Source organism: Perognathus longimembris, chromosome 23 (genome assembly GCF_023159225.1).
Source record: "Perognathus longimembris pacificus isolate PPM17 chromosome 23, ASM2315922v1, whole genome shotgun sequence".
Classification (NCBI taxonomy): domain Eukaryota; kingdom Metazoa; phylum Chordata; class Mammalia; order Rodentia; family Heteromyidae; genus Perognathus; species Perognathus longimembris.
Genome location: NC_063183.1, coordinates 32,683,888 through 32,699,917, shown reverse-complemented (window position 1 = coordinate 32,699,917; position 16,030 = coordinate 32,683,888).

The following is a 16,030-nucleotide window of genomic DNA, read 5'->3' as shown; positions in this document are numbered from 1 at the left end:
AGCAGGGCCTGTTCCCAGCTTTGGGTCCTGGCCGATGGCCAGCCAGAGGCTTCACACAGGTGTGGCTTGCTCCTTGCCTGCCCCAGCCGAGGGCTCCCAGGCTGCCCAACGTCGCCTCCATGCTGTGTTAAGGCAGGCAGCCAAAAGCTCGCTGGCGGGCTGGGGATATAGCCTAGTCGCAAGAGTGCCTGCCTTGGTATACCCGAGGCCCTAGGTTCGATTCCCCAGCACCACATATACAGAAAACGGCCAGAAGCGGCGCTGTGGCTCAAGTGGCAAAGTGCTAGCCTTGAGCAAAAAGAAGCCAGGGACAGTGCTCAGGCCCTGAGTCCAAGGCCCAGGACTGGCTAAAAAAAAAAAAAAAGCTCGCTGGCGGTAGCTAGACCGAGTGTCACCCGCCAGTGGTATCTGGAGGCGCGGCCTTGTTGAACCTTGTTGATGGTAGGGGCTTTCTACCAGGAGACTCACTCTAGCCTGTGTGTTCTGTCGTGCAAGGCCCTCAGCCATGTGGCAAGTCCCCACCCCACGGCAGCCAGGCCTTCCCTAGGTGTGGTTGCCATGCTTCTGGGTTTCCAGCCTCCAGACCCCTCCTGAGTGAGTGAGAGCAACGGAAAGCAATTATGACGGGAAGGACGCGGCTGTGGCCCTGATCCTTTGCTATGTGAAGCACAAGGGGGATGTTCAGAAACAAACTCCAGGGCTGGGAGTGTGGCCCAGTGGTGGAGCGCTTGCCTTGTGTACACGAAGCCCTGGGTTCAACTCCCCAGCACCACAAATGTAGAAAACGGCCAGAAGTGGCGCTGTGGCTCAGGTGGCAGAGTGCTGGCCTTGAGCAAAAAGAATCCAGGGACAGTGCTCAGGCCCTGAGTCCAAGGCCCAGGACTGGGGCGGAGGGGAGGGGGGAGCCCACCGTGCAGCCTGTGGCTAAATGGAGAGGGAAGGCCCGTGGGCTGCTCTGTGCTAACGATCGGGCCCCGGGTGGGCCTCCTGCCCATGAGTCCCACCGAGCTGCGCCCGGGCCGTCCGTCCCAGGCCGTCCAGCCCCACCCCACCCCACCCCGTCCTCTCCTGGCACCGCGTGCTGCGGAGCGGCGCCCTGGCCCCTGGGCCCGGCCCGGCGTGGAGCTCGCCTGCCCCCTGCTGGCAGGCCGCGGGATCGCAGGCGCGGTGCCGCCTCGCAGCTCGGAGACGAGGGGCCGGAGGTGCGGACCGTCCGGAATGGCTTCTCACCTCCACCGCCGTCCACTCCAGCCAGAAACGAGGGAGGCGCAAACAGAACCCAGGCCAGTGCTTTGTTCTCTATCCACTGCTGTACGTGCTCTGTGTCCACGGTGTTAGAGATTTCACAACGGAAAAAGGCTTATTTAAAAAACAACAAAACCCTGTCTCCTTCCCCTCCCACCCTATCCCCACTCCCTCCAGACCTCCTTGGCGTCCGTAAGGAGGGGCTTTAGAGGGGCGGACTTGTTGACTGGGTTCCTTGCAGGTGCTTCCTGGGGAGTCTTTTGGAGTGCCGGCATGGGCAGCCCTGTCCACCAGCAGGCTGGAGAAGCCCCAGAACCCGTGCAAAGCCCTGCCCACCCCCACGGCGGGTCCCCTGCTGCCCACATTCAGCTGCTCGGCCCACAGGGGCAGAGCCCCGGTCCTTCAGGGCTTGCCTCCTTCCCTCCAGGCCAGGCCCTGCAACCCCCCTTGATAGACCGATCCCGCAAGAGCTCCCCCAAATCCTTAGAGCCTTCAGCAGATCCGAACGCCTTTAAGATGTAAGGATTCGGCTGGGTGCAGCGGCGCACCCCGGTACTCCCGCCATTCGGGATGCTGAGCCAGGTCGGTCCCTTGGACCACTCTGAAGCCAGCCTGGACAGCCCAAGGGGACCCAGTGTCTCTCGCTCGCTCTCACAAAGGACTGGAGCAGGGCACCAGTGACTCACGCCTGCAATCTGAGCTACTCAGGAGGCTGAGACCTAAGAATTGAGGTTCAAAGTCAGCCGGGGCAGGAAAGTCAGTGAGACTCTTTTATCTCTGAGAAACTATTCCCTCCCCCACCCCCCAAAAAAAGAAAAAAAAAAACAGAAGTGGAGCAGTGGCTCAAGTGGTAGAGTGCCAGCCTTGAGCAAAAGGAAGCTCAGGGGCAGTGCCCAGGCCCTGAGTTCAAGCTCCAGGACCGTCTCAGATGAAAAGCACTTGTCTAGCTAATATGAGACCCTAAATTCAAACTCCACTACCGCACACACACACAAAAAAAAACACCTGACAAGGGCTGGGAATGTGGCCTAGTGGTAAGACTGCTTGCCTAGCATGTACAAAGCCCTGGGTTCGATTCCTCAGCACCACATAGACAGAAAAGCTCAAGTGGCAGAGTGCTAGCCTTGAGCAAAAAGAAGCCAGGGACAGTGCTCAGGCCCTGAGTCCAAGGCCCAGGACTGGCAAAAAAAAAAAAGGCCTGATGATGATGATTTGCAAGGCAAATCCCATCCTGACCCACCTTGACCTTCCCCCTCCTGCAGCTCCGCCCTCCCCCCCCCCACTGAGAACCTGTGGCCAGTGGCACCCTCTGCTCCGGAACCCCCAGAGCACTGTGCTGTAAGCTGCTGGTCCTTGAGGCCTGGCTGTCGGGCTCCTTCCCAGGGGTTCCCCCCGCATTTCCCCATCCCCCTCCCCGCCCACCGCACCCCTGGTGAAGGGATCCCCTTCCTTCCTCCCTCGCTTGGCCTATCTGCATGAGTGGGCCTGCCACTCACTTGTATTTCTTTCCCGTGTGTCTGCGTGCCCTGCAGTGGGCTGTGAGTTCGAGGGCCGGGAGGTGTCTTTCCACTGTTCCACCGCCTAGCAGGCCTCTGGTTCTAATCCATGCTTGATCCTTGCAACTGTGGGTGGGAAGCGGAGGGAGGCTGTCATCGAACCCCAGGCTCGCAGGTTCTTGGTACCTAGGTTATTTGTGTTCAGGGTCTGAACACCCTGGCATCCTGTCAGACCTCTGAGGTCAAAGGCCATCACCTGCTGGGTCTGGTGGTGCGTACTGGGAATCTCAGAGCCTGGGGAAAGGCAGCCTGGGCTACATGATGACACGGTGAGACCCTGTCCACACACACACACACACACACACACACACACACACACACACACCATTCCCAGTTCCTTGAATCCCGTACAGCACCCAGTGCATGCAGAAAGCACTCAGTGGATGTGTTCACGCTGAATGAGGGAAAGAACAGGTGGTTCCGAGCCCGGGCCTAATCCCAGAGTTGGCACAAACAGCAGGTCCCGCCGCTTTCCTTGGCCCCGCTCTCTTCAGCCCTGCGCACCCTGGAGTAGCCAGGCCCAGCTGCCCCAGAGAGGCCCTCACCCCCCACATTCCTCCCCGCCACTCAGGAGCCGAAGAAAGGAGCAGTTGTAAGGGACCCCGGCCTCCTCCCCGCCTTGGGAATAGAAATGGAGGCTGGAGGGGAAAGGACGGGAGGGGAGGACCATGCCCCACTTTTTGTTTCCTTGTGTAGAATGTGTAGCAGGTTTGCAGGAGGATGGGACGTGCAACTATGCCGTGTGAAAAGTACTGAAAGCTGGGTGTGGTGATGCTTGCCTGTAATTCCAACACTTGTGACTGAGATTGGGAGTTCAAGGCCAGCCTAAGTTACATAGTGAGACCTTGTCTCAGAGACAAAATGATCACAATAAAACTCCTGTGGGGGGCTGGGAAGGTGGCTTAGCGGTAGAGAGCTTGCCTAGCGTGCATGAAGCCTTGGGTTCGATTCCTTAGCACCACATAGACAAAAAAAACCCGAAGTGGCGCTGTGGCTCAAGTGGCAGAGTCCTAGCCTTGAGCAAACAGAAGCCAGGGACAGTGCTCAGGCCCTGAGTTCAAGGCCCAGGACTGGCAAAAGAAAAAAAAAGTAATCTGTTATGTTGGGTACTGGTGGCTCATAAGTGTAATCCTAACTACTGAGGAGTCTGAGATCAGAGGATCACAGTTCAATGCCTGCATGAGCATTGGAGATTCTTATCTCCAGTTAGCCACCAAAAAGTCAGGAATGGAGTTGTGACTCAAGTGGTAGAGCGCCAGCACTGACCAAGAAATCTAAGGGACAGTACACAAGCCCTGAGTTCAAGTCCCCAGTACTGGCACAGTAAAAAGGTATTAAGACTCACCCTTGGGCTGGGAATATGGCCTAGTAGTGGAGTGTTTGTCTTGTATACGTGAAGCCCTGGGTTCAATTCCTCAGCACCACATATATAGAAAACAGCCAGAAGTGGCGCTGTGGCTCAAGTGGTAGAGTGCTAGCCTTGAGCAAAAAGAAGCCAGGGACAGTGCTCAGGCCTGAGTCCAAGCCCCAGGACTGCAAAAAAGTAAAACAAACAAACAAAAAGTCTTGTGTAACAAACAAAAATATTCCAAATGCCTTTGAAGCCTATGTGCCCATCCTTTTGTTTTTCCTTTCTTTGGTATTGAAGAGGGAACCAGAGCTTCATGCACATAGCATGCAAGTGTTCCGCTGCTCACCCTCACCTTCAGCCTCCCACCTTTTTTTTTTTTTTTTTTTCATTTTTTGATAGTCCTGGGGCTTGAACTCGGCCTGGTCGCTTGCCCTGAGCTTTTTCTGCTGAAGGCTAGCACTCTACCACTGGAGCCACAGCGCCACTTCTGGTTTTCTGGTGGGTAATTGGAGATAAGAGTCTCATGGCCTTTCTTGCCCAGGTTGGCCTTGAACCACAATCCTCAGATCTCAGCCTCATGAATAGCTGGAATTACAGGTGTGAGCAACCAGCGCCTGGCCTTTTTTTTTGGAGACAGGATCCTGCTATGTTGCCCTGACTCTGCACTCTGGTAATCTTCCTGCCTTAACCTCCCAAATAGTGGCAGTTGGGATGCCATGCGTGGTACCACAACTACTGCATCCCTTTCCTTCCCTATAGCTTCCTGAACGGCATTGCTGGGAGTCTGTGTGTGTGTGTGTGTGTGTGTGTGTGTGTGTGTGTAGGCACTGGTCCTCCTGGGTACTGAACTCAGGGCCTGGGTACTGACCCTGAGCTCTTTTTGCTCAAGACCAGCACTCTACCATTTGAGCCAGAGCTCCACTTCCAACTTTTTGGTGGCTAATTGGACTTAAGTTTCACTTTCCTGCCCAGGCTGGCTTTGAATGGTGATCCTCAGATCTCAGCTTCCTGAGTAGCTAGGATTATAAGCATGTGCCCTTGGCACCTGTCAACAATATTGCTTAAGTCACCTGTTTTCAGGTTTCCTGCAATGGGACTTGTGTAGAGTCTTGGGGTGTGTGTGTGTGTGTGTGTGTGTGTGTGTGTGTGTGTGTGTGTGTGTAGTTTGGCTCATTAATATATGGTTTTCAATATTCATGTCAATGAGCAGAAATGACATTGGTTCAGCTCCTCTCTGTTGTGTGGAAATACTGTAATTTAATTTTATTCTACTGTCACTAGATATTGATGTGGCTTCCAGTTTAGGACTACTATGGAATGATGGAATGTTCCTGAAGATTCCTTCTGGTACATGTGGCCAGGAGTTTCTCCTCGGTACAGCCCCCAGATAGGACTGCTGTAGGCTGGTCTGGGCTACGCACCTGACCAACTTCAAAACAGTTTTCCGAAGTGCGGTGGTATCTAGACTTTTCCAGGAATGCCCGCGAACGGAGGCAGCATGCCAGCCCGGGGACAGCCCCACGGGGACTTCCAGATGTGCCTTGCGGCTTCAACCAGGCCCCTAAAGCACACAGACCTTTATAGCTGAGCCCTGCCCGGGCCAGGGCCGCGGCCAGCGGCAGGTGAGCACAGGCCGGGCTCAGAGGGCACCGTTCCCTGAGGGCTGCAAGTTCAAAGACAGCCCGGGCAGACAAAGCTGAGAGTCGCTTAATCAGCAAAAGCTGGAAGTAAGAGAGGTAGCTGGAGTCGGCGAACCCCGGCCTTGGGCACAGACGCAAAGCAAACCGATACAAATAAGGGGAGACAGGACCTGCGCGGTGCTGACAGGTGTGCCAAGCCCATCCCGGCACGCCGCTGGGCCCCACGGAGAGGCCGAGGAGGAGTGTGAACACACACGCAGCTGCCGGTGGAGATAAACCCGGGGCTGGGCCCAGGCAGGAGTCCCCTCGACCCTGTGTCTGAGCTCCCCCCGAGTCCCCGTATCTTCAGGCCCGGCCCGGGTGCCCCACCCGCCGCCCCGCCCGGAGCCCCACTTATTCCGTTTACAGGAGTGTAGCCGGGGCTGTGGCTCGTGCGGCCCAGGGTTCTGGTTTGATCCCCAAAACTGGAAAAAAAAAAAAAAAAAAAAGAATTCAGATGTGTGTGTCTGGTACTAGGGCTTGAACTCAGGACCCGGGCCCTGTCCCTTAGCTCTGTCACGGAAGGCTGGTGCTCTACCATTTGAGCCACACTCCCACTTGTGGATTTTTTTGTTGGCTAATTGGAGATAAGAGTCTCACGGGGTTACCTGCTTGGGCTGGCTTTGAACTGAGATCCTCCTATCTCAGCTTCCAGAATATCTAGGATGTCTAGGTGTGAGCCACTGGCACCCAGCTGTGAGTTACGATTTAAAATAGGGAAAAGGAGAAAGGTGTCCCTGCCCTTGTCCCTGCCCCTGCCCCTGTCCTGCCCCTGCCCCTGCCCTGGCCCCATGGTCTACACTGCCATTCATTCACACAGTCCCTCTTCCCCTTCCGGTCCTCTTGGAAGCCCACCCCCGGGGGCCCACCCCCCAGCTCTGCTTCCTGATCCTCAGCTCCCGCCAGCCCTCCTGTGCCCACTGTGCTAGCTGTGGGTGCCGGCTGGCCTCCGCCCTCAGGGCAGGGCAGGGGCAGGGCAGGGCAGGGGCAGATTTCCAGACCCAGTGGGGAAATGCCGCCCCTTAGCCCTCTTGCGTGGCCTGCCCCAACCCCCACCAGCCCGCTGCTGATTAACAGCCGGCCTTCGCAGACCCCACACCGGGAGCCAGGAGGGGGGGGGCAGGAATATAAAGGCGAGTGACAGTGACTGAGTCAGTAGCGTTTACCAGCCTGGGCAGAAGGGAGGGACATGGAAGCAGATCATTTCAAACCAACAAATAAGAAGAGGTCGTTTCTATCACCCTCGCGGATTTTATTTTGGGCCAGGAACCGAACCCAAGCTCTTGCACGTTGCTAGACAAAAGCTGGACAACTCTATCCCCAGCCCCCAAATCAATTTTAATGCCTTCTTAAGAAATCAGCAGCCTGACTGCCTCTGCCTTCTCACACAACTTTTCTGCTCACGGCTGGTGCTCTACCACTTGAGCCATTCCCCCCGTCCTGCATTTTGCTGGTTATTTTGAAGATGGGGTCTCCAGGACCTTTCACGCCTGGGCTGACTTTCATCCTCCAGGTCTCCGCCTCCTAACTAGCTGGGATTCCAGGCCTGAGCCACCAGAGGGCTGCTTTCAGCTCACAGCGCCCGGCTCCTCCCCAAACGCCCACAGGCGGGTTTGCTGCCGAGTCTGCAGCGCCTGCACCTGGCTTCAGGGAGGCCGGGGAGGGGCGAAGCCGGGGAGGGCCGGGGAGGGCCGGGGAGGGCCGGGGCCCTCCCAGCTCATCCAGTTCGGTCTGTAGCCAGCCCGGCTACAGCTGGATTGAAAGGCGTGAGCAGAGCCTCTCCCTGATCATACTTGCCAGCTGAGTGGAGAGAGGGACCCCTCTCCCCAGGGCCTCCCGCCCCACCCCCCCCACCCCATGCTGGGTTTAACCAACTCTCCTCAGGGGCAGTCTGCGTGGGGGGGTGGGGGGTAGGGCCCCCAGGAGGAAAGTGTCCAGGCTTTGCCTTGAGCTACCTTCTCCCAGTTTGTTTAGCAGCAGCTAAGCCCTTTCCTTTCCTGGGATTTCCGGGGGGAGCCATCTATCTGCCCCATGATGGTCAGCATGGTAATCTTTTTGTTGTTACTTTGTTTTTGCCCCTGACCCACACCCCAGCTTGGGTCTCAACTTTGGTGCCACTGGGGATTCAAGGAGCCTGCCCAGTAAAGCCCCCCTCTGTAACCCAGTCATGGAGCTAATCACCTCTGTAAATTTTAGAGCAAAAAATATACATATGTATATATATATATATATATGTGTGTGTGTGTATATATAAATATATAAGCGGGGTGCTGTAATAGCCATTCAGGAAGCCGAGATCTGAGGGTCGCGGTCCGAAGCCAGCCTGGGCAAGAAAGGGAGACTCACCCGCGCCCCCTCCCCCCATGAACCACTAGAAAACTGGACGTGGCGCTGTGGCTCGAGCACCAAAGCGCTAGAGCCTTGAATGCAAAAGCTTGGGGACGGCGCCCAGGCCCTGAGTTCAAGTCCCACAACTGACAAAAAAAAATATTAAGGCTTGGGAAGGTGGCTCAGCGGTAGAGCACTTGCCTAGCGTGCAGGAAGCCCTGGGTTCGATTCCTCGGCACCACATCCACGGGAGAAGCCGGAAGTGGCGCCGTGGCTAGGTTAGGTCTTGAGTTCAAGCCCCAGGACTGGCAAAAAAAAAAATGTGTGTGGTGTGTGTGTGTGTGTGTGTGTGTGTGTGTGTGTGTTGCATTACAAGCCACAGCAAGTCAAAACGTGGACAATTCGGGAGAAATTCAGAAGGTAAGGGAGCGATGTTGCAATGCTCTGGAGGAGAGGCGACCGGGGTGAGGAGGGCCGGGGTTGCAGGGAGGGCTGGGCGCACCGCGCGGCTGCGCCCTGGTAGCTGCATGGAAGTCCGCATGGAAGGCCCGCGCTGCGGTGATCCGGCTGGGCTGAGCTGGGCACCTGAGCGCCAGGGCCGCCCTCACGGACACAGCCTTCGGGGAGGGGACGGGTGAGCCCCGGGGCGAGAGGGGAGAGCCCCCCGCTGGGGTCGGCTCCGGACAGGGAACGGCAAGCCCCCGAGGGTCAGCCCAGTGGCTGCCACAGAATGGGGGCGGCCGGGCCTGTGGGCTGGCTGGGGAGGGGAAGGGACAGGGAAGGCGGCAGGTTCTTCTTGGCTTTTGAAACTGGGTAGGAGGTGACGCCTTTCCCCCTAAATTGAAACAGAGAGCTCCAAGGCCTCCCTCCCGCCCTCTGGAAACGGGGTCGAAGTGTATCAGATGTGCCTGAAAGGCCACATTGTTGTTGGAGTGTCAAAGCAAGTGGAGGAAAGGATGGGAGGGAAGGGGTGGGGGCGATGCTAGGTGTGGGGGGGGGGCATGCTAGGTGGGAGGCTTGGCCGAGAGAATATTCCCTGATAAAAACGAAGATGGCAACATCCTTGCAACATTTTGCCCCCACTCTAAGAGTGAGAGGCCTGCACGCAGCTCAGGGAATTGCTGGCAGACTTTGCAGACCTAAGATGAGGGGCCTCCCCCTGAAGCAGGCGCGGGGGGAGGGAGGCGGGAGGCTGTGCTCCCAGCTGCCCAGGAGGCTGAGATCTGAGGATCACAGCTCCAGAAGTGGAGCTTTGTTCCAGCAGTAGAGATCCAACCTTGAACATCTATACATGTGTATATGTATGTATATATGTATTTATATACGTATACATATCCCTGAGTTTAAGCCCCAGCACTAGCACAGAAACAACAACAAAAAGCAAAGAGTTGTCGCCCATGCAAGTATGCTTTTCACAACGGCATTTGTAGATATTTGTAGATTGTAAAGCTTTTGTACAATGAAATTCACAAGTCAAGAGGAACATGTCACAGATAGTAAAGCCAAGTCTTAAGTTATCCATTCACTGTTTAGGATCTGGCCTGCTCTCACCTCTGAGGTAGACTTCTTCAATAGTGTTTTCTAGGAAGTATTAGGTTTTGAACTCAGGGACTTAGGCTTGCTCAACCACTTGACTCACACTTCCAGCCCTGTTTTTTATTTTGTTTTTTTGCCAGTCCTGGGGCTTGATTGGTTTTGTTTTTTTTTTTTTTTCAACTTTTTTTTGTGTGTGTGTGTTTGCTTTTTTGGTACTGGGGATCAAACCCAGGACATTGCACTTGCAGTCCTGGGCCTCAAACTCAGGGCCTGAGCGCTGTCCCTGGCTTCTTTTTGCTCAAGGCTAGCACTCTGCCACTTGAGCCACAGCGCCACTTCTGGCTTTTTCCATATACGTGGTGCTGAGGAATCGAACCCAGGGCTTCATGTATACGAGGCGGGCACTGTACCACTAGACCATATTCCCAGCCCCCAGCCCTGTTTTTCGCTGTTTATTTCAGAGATGAAGTCCAGTGGACTTTTCTGCCGGTGCTGGCTTCAAACCGTAATCCTCCAGATCGGAACCTCCCCGACGGGATTCCAGGCCCTTGCCACTGGTGCCTGGCTGGTACTGGGGGCGTTGTAGGGCTTGGCACACAGGGCCTGCGTGCCATCACGGAGCCTTTTGTTGCTCGAGGCTGGTGCTCTACCACTTGAACCACAGCTTCACTTCCAACTTTTTGGTGTTTAGTCGGAATCTCACAGGGTTTCCCTGCCCATGCTGGCTTTGAACTGTGATTCTCAGGCCTCAGCCTCCTGGGAGCTGGGGTGGCGGGCAGGCGTGAGGCCCCGGGGCCTCTGCCCTGCTTTCCGTGGTGATGGGCAGCGCCGGGCCGGGCAGTCCAACAGCCTCTTCCCCGAGGCCGGCTCTCAGGGATCCTGCCATCTCATCCTCCCGAGAAACAGAGCGCAGCTCTGACGCCCTTGACCTTGGCTTCCCACGTGGCCTTGAGTTTCAGTCTCTCCTCCACAGGTGGAGCGGAAGCGTCCCACGGTCGGCGGCCATGCTGTCCGCGCATCCTCTGATTCACCCTCGGTGTCTGAAAGGCGGTGCACGGGCGGCCCCATGGTTGGTACCATCCTCGTGGTCTGGACTACTGCGTGTCTCCTGGGGACGGGCTGGTCCCGGCGGTGGCGACCGGGCTTCAGGTGAGGAGGCTCCCTCTGCTGGGGTGGCTGGAGCTGAAGTCCGCAGGAGGCGGGACCACCTGGCCTGGGGAGGGAATATCACTGAGCATCTTTCCAGGGACGGAGGAAGATGCCTGGGGACAGGCCAAGCCCTGCTGCTGGAGGGTGGCCTGGGGGACTTGCGCCTCTGGCTCCCCGAGAAGGGAGCCACCCAGCCTGATGCAGGCTCGTGCAGCAGCTGTGGGCCGGGGGGGGGGGGGGGAACAGAGACAGCCCAGGGACTTCAGAGTGGCCCATGGGCACGGCTGGCCGGCCTCGGGGTGAGGAAGGAGACTCCCAGTTGCCAATGCTTTGAGGGCAACCGGCAGTGGGCCTGGCCCGGCTGGAGGGAACTAAATGTTTCTAAAAGCTGCAGAGCCAGGACCACCTGTGAAGGACGCCAGGCTTCGGGGTTTGCAATCTTAACCACGCCACAGTGATGAAACGTAGAGAGAGTAAAGATCTTAAACCTATAGAAGGTTAGACCTCTGCTTAAATCTTTATGTTAAATGCGACATTATAAAAATAAACAAACCACGCCAGACTTGCTACTCAGGACTCTAAGATCTGAGGACTGAGGTTTGAAGCCAGCCCAGGCAAAAATAAAAGTCCCTTAGGGACTCTTATTTCCAACGAACCCATCAAAACCTGGAAGCAGAGCTGTGGCTCAAAGTGGTAGAGCGCTAGCCGTGAGCAAAAAGGCTCAGGGACAGCGCCCAGCCCCGAGTTCAAGCCCCACGATGGACAAAAACCCCAAGCCCAAAGCTTTAGAACCCCTCCAAGCTAGTGTGATTCTGAGATTCCAAGTCTCGATGTCCGAATTCATTTATGGACTGGAGACTAATACTCACCTCCCAAGGTTGTTGAGGACTAAGTAAAGCAGCACCTGTCCTGTGCCTTGGCCACGCCTCCTGTAAGAGCCCCAGCTTTTGGAGGCTCTCAAGACCCTGAGATTCCAGAACTGGATCCTTTAGCATCATCCCAGAGGCCTCGGGGCCGGGCCTGCAGGGTGGCAGGGGCTGCAGCCCGGCCTGGTGATCTAGAGCGTCAGTGGCGGGTCAGAGTGAAGGCGCCGACCTGAGGAAGCTCAGACCGCACAGCCTCCGTCTAGATTACCGCGGCCAGTCCATGCTTCTCCGCGGGGCCCTCTCGGCTCCATGAATTTATTCATTTGGATGCTATTTACCAATCATTGACTATTCAGCTCACCAAATATTATTAAGCAGCTATTATTTGCCAGGTATTACGCCATGCTCTTGGTAGGAGTCACCTGGCAGAAGCCCATAAGCCGTCTGGCCCATGTTTAATTTCCCTTTGCATCTCCGGCCTGGTTCAGGGGTCTTGGGGGGAGGGTGCTCAGTAAACGGCGGCTCCTGGAGCGGTAATGAGGAAGCCGGGAGAGAAGGGGGAAGAGTGAAAGGAGATTCTACAAGGGGGCAAGGGGGACTCGAGCCCCCGACCACTGGAACTCCCCATAACTGTGGCCGACAGGGCAAGGATCCCCAGCCCCAAAACCTTCGGCAATGATGGGTCCCCCAAGCGGGAAGGGTGGGGCTGGAGCAAAGTGCAGGTCTGCCTCATAAAGATGGCACTTGGTTCTTGGCACACTGGCCTAGCGTTGCTGCAAGGGAAACTGGGGGCCCAAGGTAGCGGATCTTCTTTCAGGAGAAAACTCTGATAGGGTTTTTTTTGTTTTGTTTTGTTTGAAATCTTACATCCCCAAACGTTCAGCGTTCTCTTCTGATCTTGATGTTTTGAATTAATTAATATCTTTTGGTCCTATGAGAGCCCAACAGAACTTGCGTGCTGAGCTCTGCTCAGGGGCTCTGTGTGTGCGATGGAAGGGGATGGGCCTGGGCCGGGGGACCCGGGGCCAGGTCCTGAGGGACCTGGGCAGGAACGGCCCTTTCTCGGGGCCAAGACAGTTCTCCATCCACAGGAAACCACAAAGAGGATGTGGCGGCCATGGGTCTGCCCTCCAGGGATGTGAATCTCCTTTCCAGGCACCCAGGCAAAGCAGCAGATGGCCAGGGAGGTCACAGAGCCCCCCGAGCTGTGGCCGCGTGCAGCAGGGCGGACCTGGCTTCAGCTGCCCCGTCAGGAAGTAAGGATGGCGGAGCACGTGGTTCCGAGGCAGAAGGAGGTGGGAAGCTCACCTGTGCCTGAGCCCGGAGCGCTGGCTTCCAGGCCTGGGGCCCGGGAAAGTCGCTGGAGAGAAGAGCGTGGTAGGAAGAGGCGGCAAGAGGGCCACGCGAGGTGGGAGGAAGTCGGTGCTCCCGGCTGGGACGCAGGGGAGCAAGTCAGGGTGCGTGTGGATCCCTGATCGAGGGCGCAGGTGGGCTAGGGCTAGAGAGGCCTCAACCGCTCGCAGCCTCAGTTTCCTAATCTGTGAGCCAGCAACAGAAAGGTGACAATGCAACGTGAGGGGCGGGGGTGAAAACCAGAAACGGCCCCTGACCACTGCGTGCCTGGAGAAGCTTCCCATCGGGAGCACGGAGGCGCGGCTGGTCAGCGCGGGGCGACCTCTCGGGTCCAGCTGCTGAGGAGACAGTGGTTCGGAGCCAGGGGGGGCGCTCTCCGCGGGGAGGGCCCAGCCGGAGGCCCGAGGTGCTCTCCATCCCGTCCCTGTCCCTGGCCGAAGGGGTGGGCTGCACCTCCGAGGGGGGGGTGTCTCCCCCAGGACGGACCCTGGGCAAGGAGGGCGAGTGCCAAGGAGGCTGGGGTGCACCCTCCCGGCTCCATCTCCATCCACCCCGCCGGTGGGGTGCGCGGGGCGGGGGGGGGGGGGCCGGGTCTCCCCATCCCACCGGCCTGCCTCCCGGGGTGGGGTGGGCCTGGAGGTCTGCGTGCACCGGGCTCTGCGTCTGCCTCCACGGGAGCCGCCCAGGGGCGCAGACCCCGTGGGGCGTCCTCCGCGCCCAGCGCTCTCGGGATCCTGGTCTCCCTACCCAAGGCCACCCCACCCCAGGCCCCGACTGGAAGCTTCTGGAAAGCAGGAAGTCTGGGTTCCCGGTGGCCACGCTGGGGCTGGCCGGCTGTCACCCTCCCCCAGGGGATGGGGCGGGGGCGGGGCGGCGCGGCCGCGGGGGGGGGGGGGGGGCGGGGGCGCGGTGGCCCGGAGCCTCGGGTGGGGTGCGGGCTCGCCCAGGGCTCTCGTCTGCGGCTCCCGGGAGCCCACCCCGCCAGGTGATCTGGAACCTTCACCCGCACACACCCCGACCACAAACAACCCTCGGCGGCCGCCCCTCCCCCCCAGAGAGGAGGTGGAGGCTGGGCTGGCCTGGGGTCTCTCCTCCTGGGAGTGGCCAGGGTTGGGGGGCCTCGGCTGGCTTCCCACCCCCCCTTCGCCCGGGCTGGGGCGCCCATCCCCCTGCCCCACAGTCCCCGGCTCCCCCGGGTGGGGATGGGTCGGGCGGGCGCCGGCGGGGAGGGGCTGCCCTGGCCTAGGCACCCAGAGGGTAGGCGTGCGGGGTCCGAGGAAGCCCAGGAGGAGGCAGAGGCCCCCTCCCCCGGGGCCAGTGGTCACGGGGGAGGGGGGTCCCCACAAAGTCCCAGCGCCTGCAGCTCCCTGCATGTGGCTTATGTGTGAAGCGGGGGACCCACGGGTGACCCCACTCTGCCTTCTCCGTCCCTGGACCCTTGGGTGGCAGGGTGGGATGGGGGTCCCCCCACGCCCCCTGCCCTTCCGCCTCCTCCGTCCCTCGGGAGACCCAGGCCCCAGTAAGCCCAAGACCAAACACACGTCTGAACTTGGCTGTGCCTGGGGTAAATAAGTTCTGGAGATCCCTTTAAGGAGGGGGTGTCCTTTCCAACCCCTTTAAGGGGGAATGTGGGTCCCGGGCAAAAGGACGGTGAAAGTCCAGCTTTCTGTATCCCCCTGGGGGGGGGCTTCCTATGATGGGGGAGGGGGCGGGTGCTACAGCCGAATGTAATGGGTGCCTCCGGGTTGTCTCCCCCCCCCTTGTCCAGAGTTATGTCCTCCCCCTCCCCCCCCCGTGTTCCTGGGGGGCCAGGTGGCTCCAGGCTCTGCAGACCTGAAATTCAGGCACCCTGGGGGGGGGCGGGGAGGAGCCGCCCATCCCCTGGCCGAAGGGGGGACGGGGCCGGGCCTCTCGGGACCGCACTGGGGACCCTGCGGCCTGCCCGGGTGCTCTACCTGAGGCCAGGTATCTGGATGTCGGGGCCGCGGGCTGCAGGGCCGCGGCGGGGGGGGGGGGGGAGGCGCCTGGTGGCCGGGCGGTGGATGACGACGGCACCGCCGGTCTGTCCCGCTGTCAGTCTGGCTGTGTGCGGTGGGGGATGGGTGTGCAGCGTGTTCTCTCCGGCCTTGGGAGTATTCCTCTCTCCCTCTCTCCTCTCTCCCGCTCCAAGGCAGTTAACCCTTCCCGATGAGCCTGGAGGTGTCTGGTACAGCGGCGAGACCTGATGGAGCCGTTCCTCTTTCCAGAACAAGGGGCGAGGCTTTCTTATTTTTGGGGGGGGGGGAGAGAACCGGTCTCTGTAGTGGGGGATGTGGCAGAGAGAGGAAAGGTGGCACGCCGGCCCCCGGCGTTGGCACGGCTACCCGGGTGGAGTGGGATGAAGGCAGCATCTGCCCAGAAAAGGTTAGAGTTGAGGCGAGAAGCAGGAAGAGGTGGAGCCTTTTCCAGGTGTGGAAGGGAGATGGACTGCACAGGAGGCTCAGGTGAAGGGGTCCCTGGAAGTGGGGTGAGGGAGGCCGAGGGGTCCCTGAGGGGCACACATGCGGCGGAAGCCCTGGGCCTCCCCTTCCCCGGCTTCTTGGCCAGCTTTACAAAGCAACTGAGAAGGGAGAAGGGGGATCCCTGGGCTGCAAGTGCCTTTAAGCCAGCCTGTGTCCCCAACACACAGCCCGACTGAGCCCAAGCCCCCGGGAGGCTCTGAGGGCAGAGACCCTCCAGCGACCCAGCAGGCTGGGTAGCTGTAGGGGCTCTGCCTCCTCCCCAGTCAGGAGCCCCTCATTTCTATCCTACCTAGGCCCCGAATAAGGCAACTCTTTTCCTTCCCACCCCAGGACCCCTGACTGGATCTCTGACCCCCCGGCCCACCATGCCAGGGAGGAAGGAGTCCCCTCCAGCAACCTCACCCTGCCATTTGGGGGTACCTTTCTGTGGACTCCCAGCCTCAGTCCCAGCCCATGAGTAGGGATG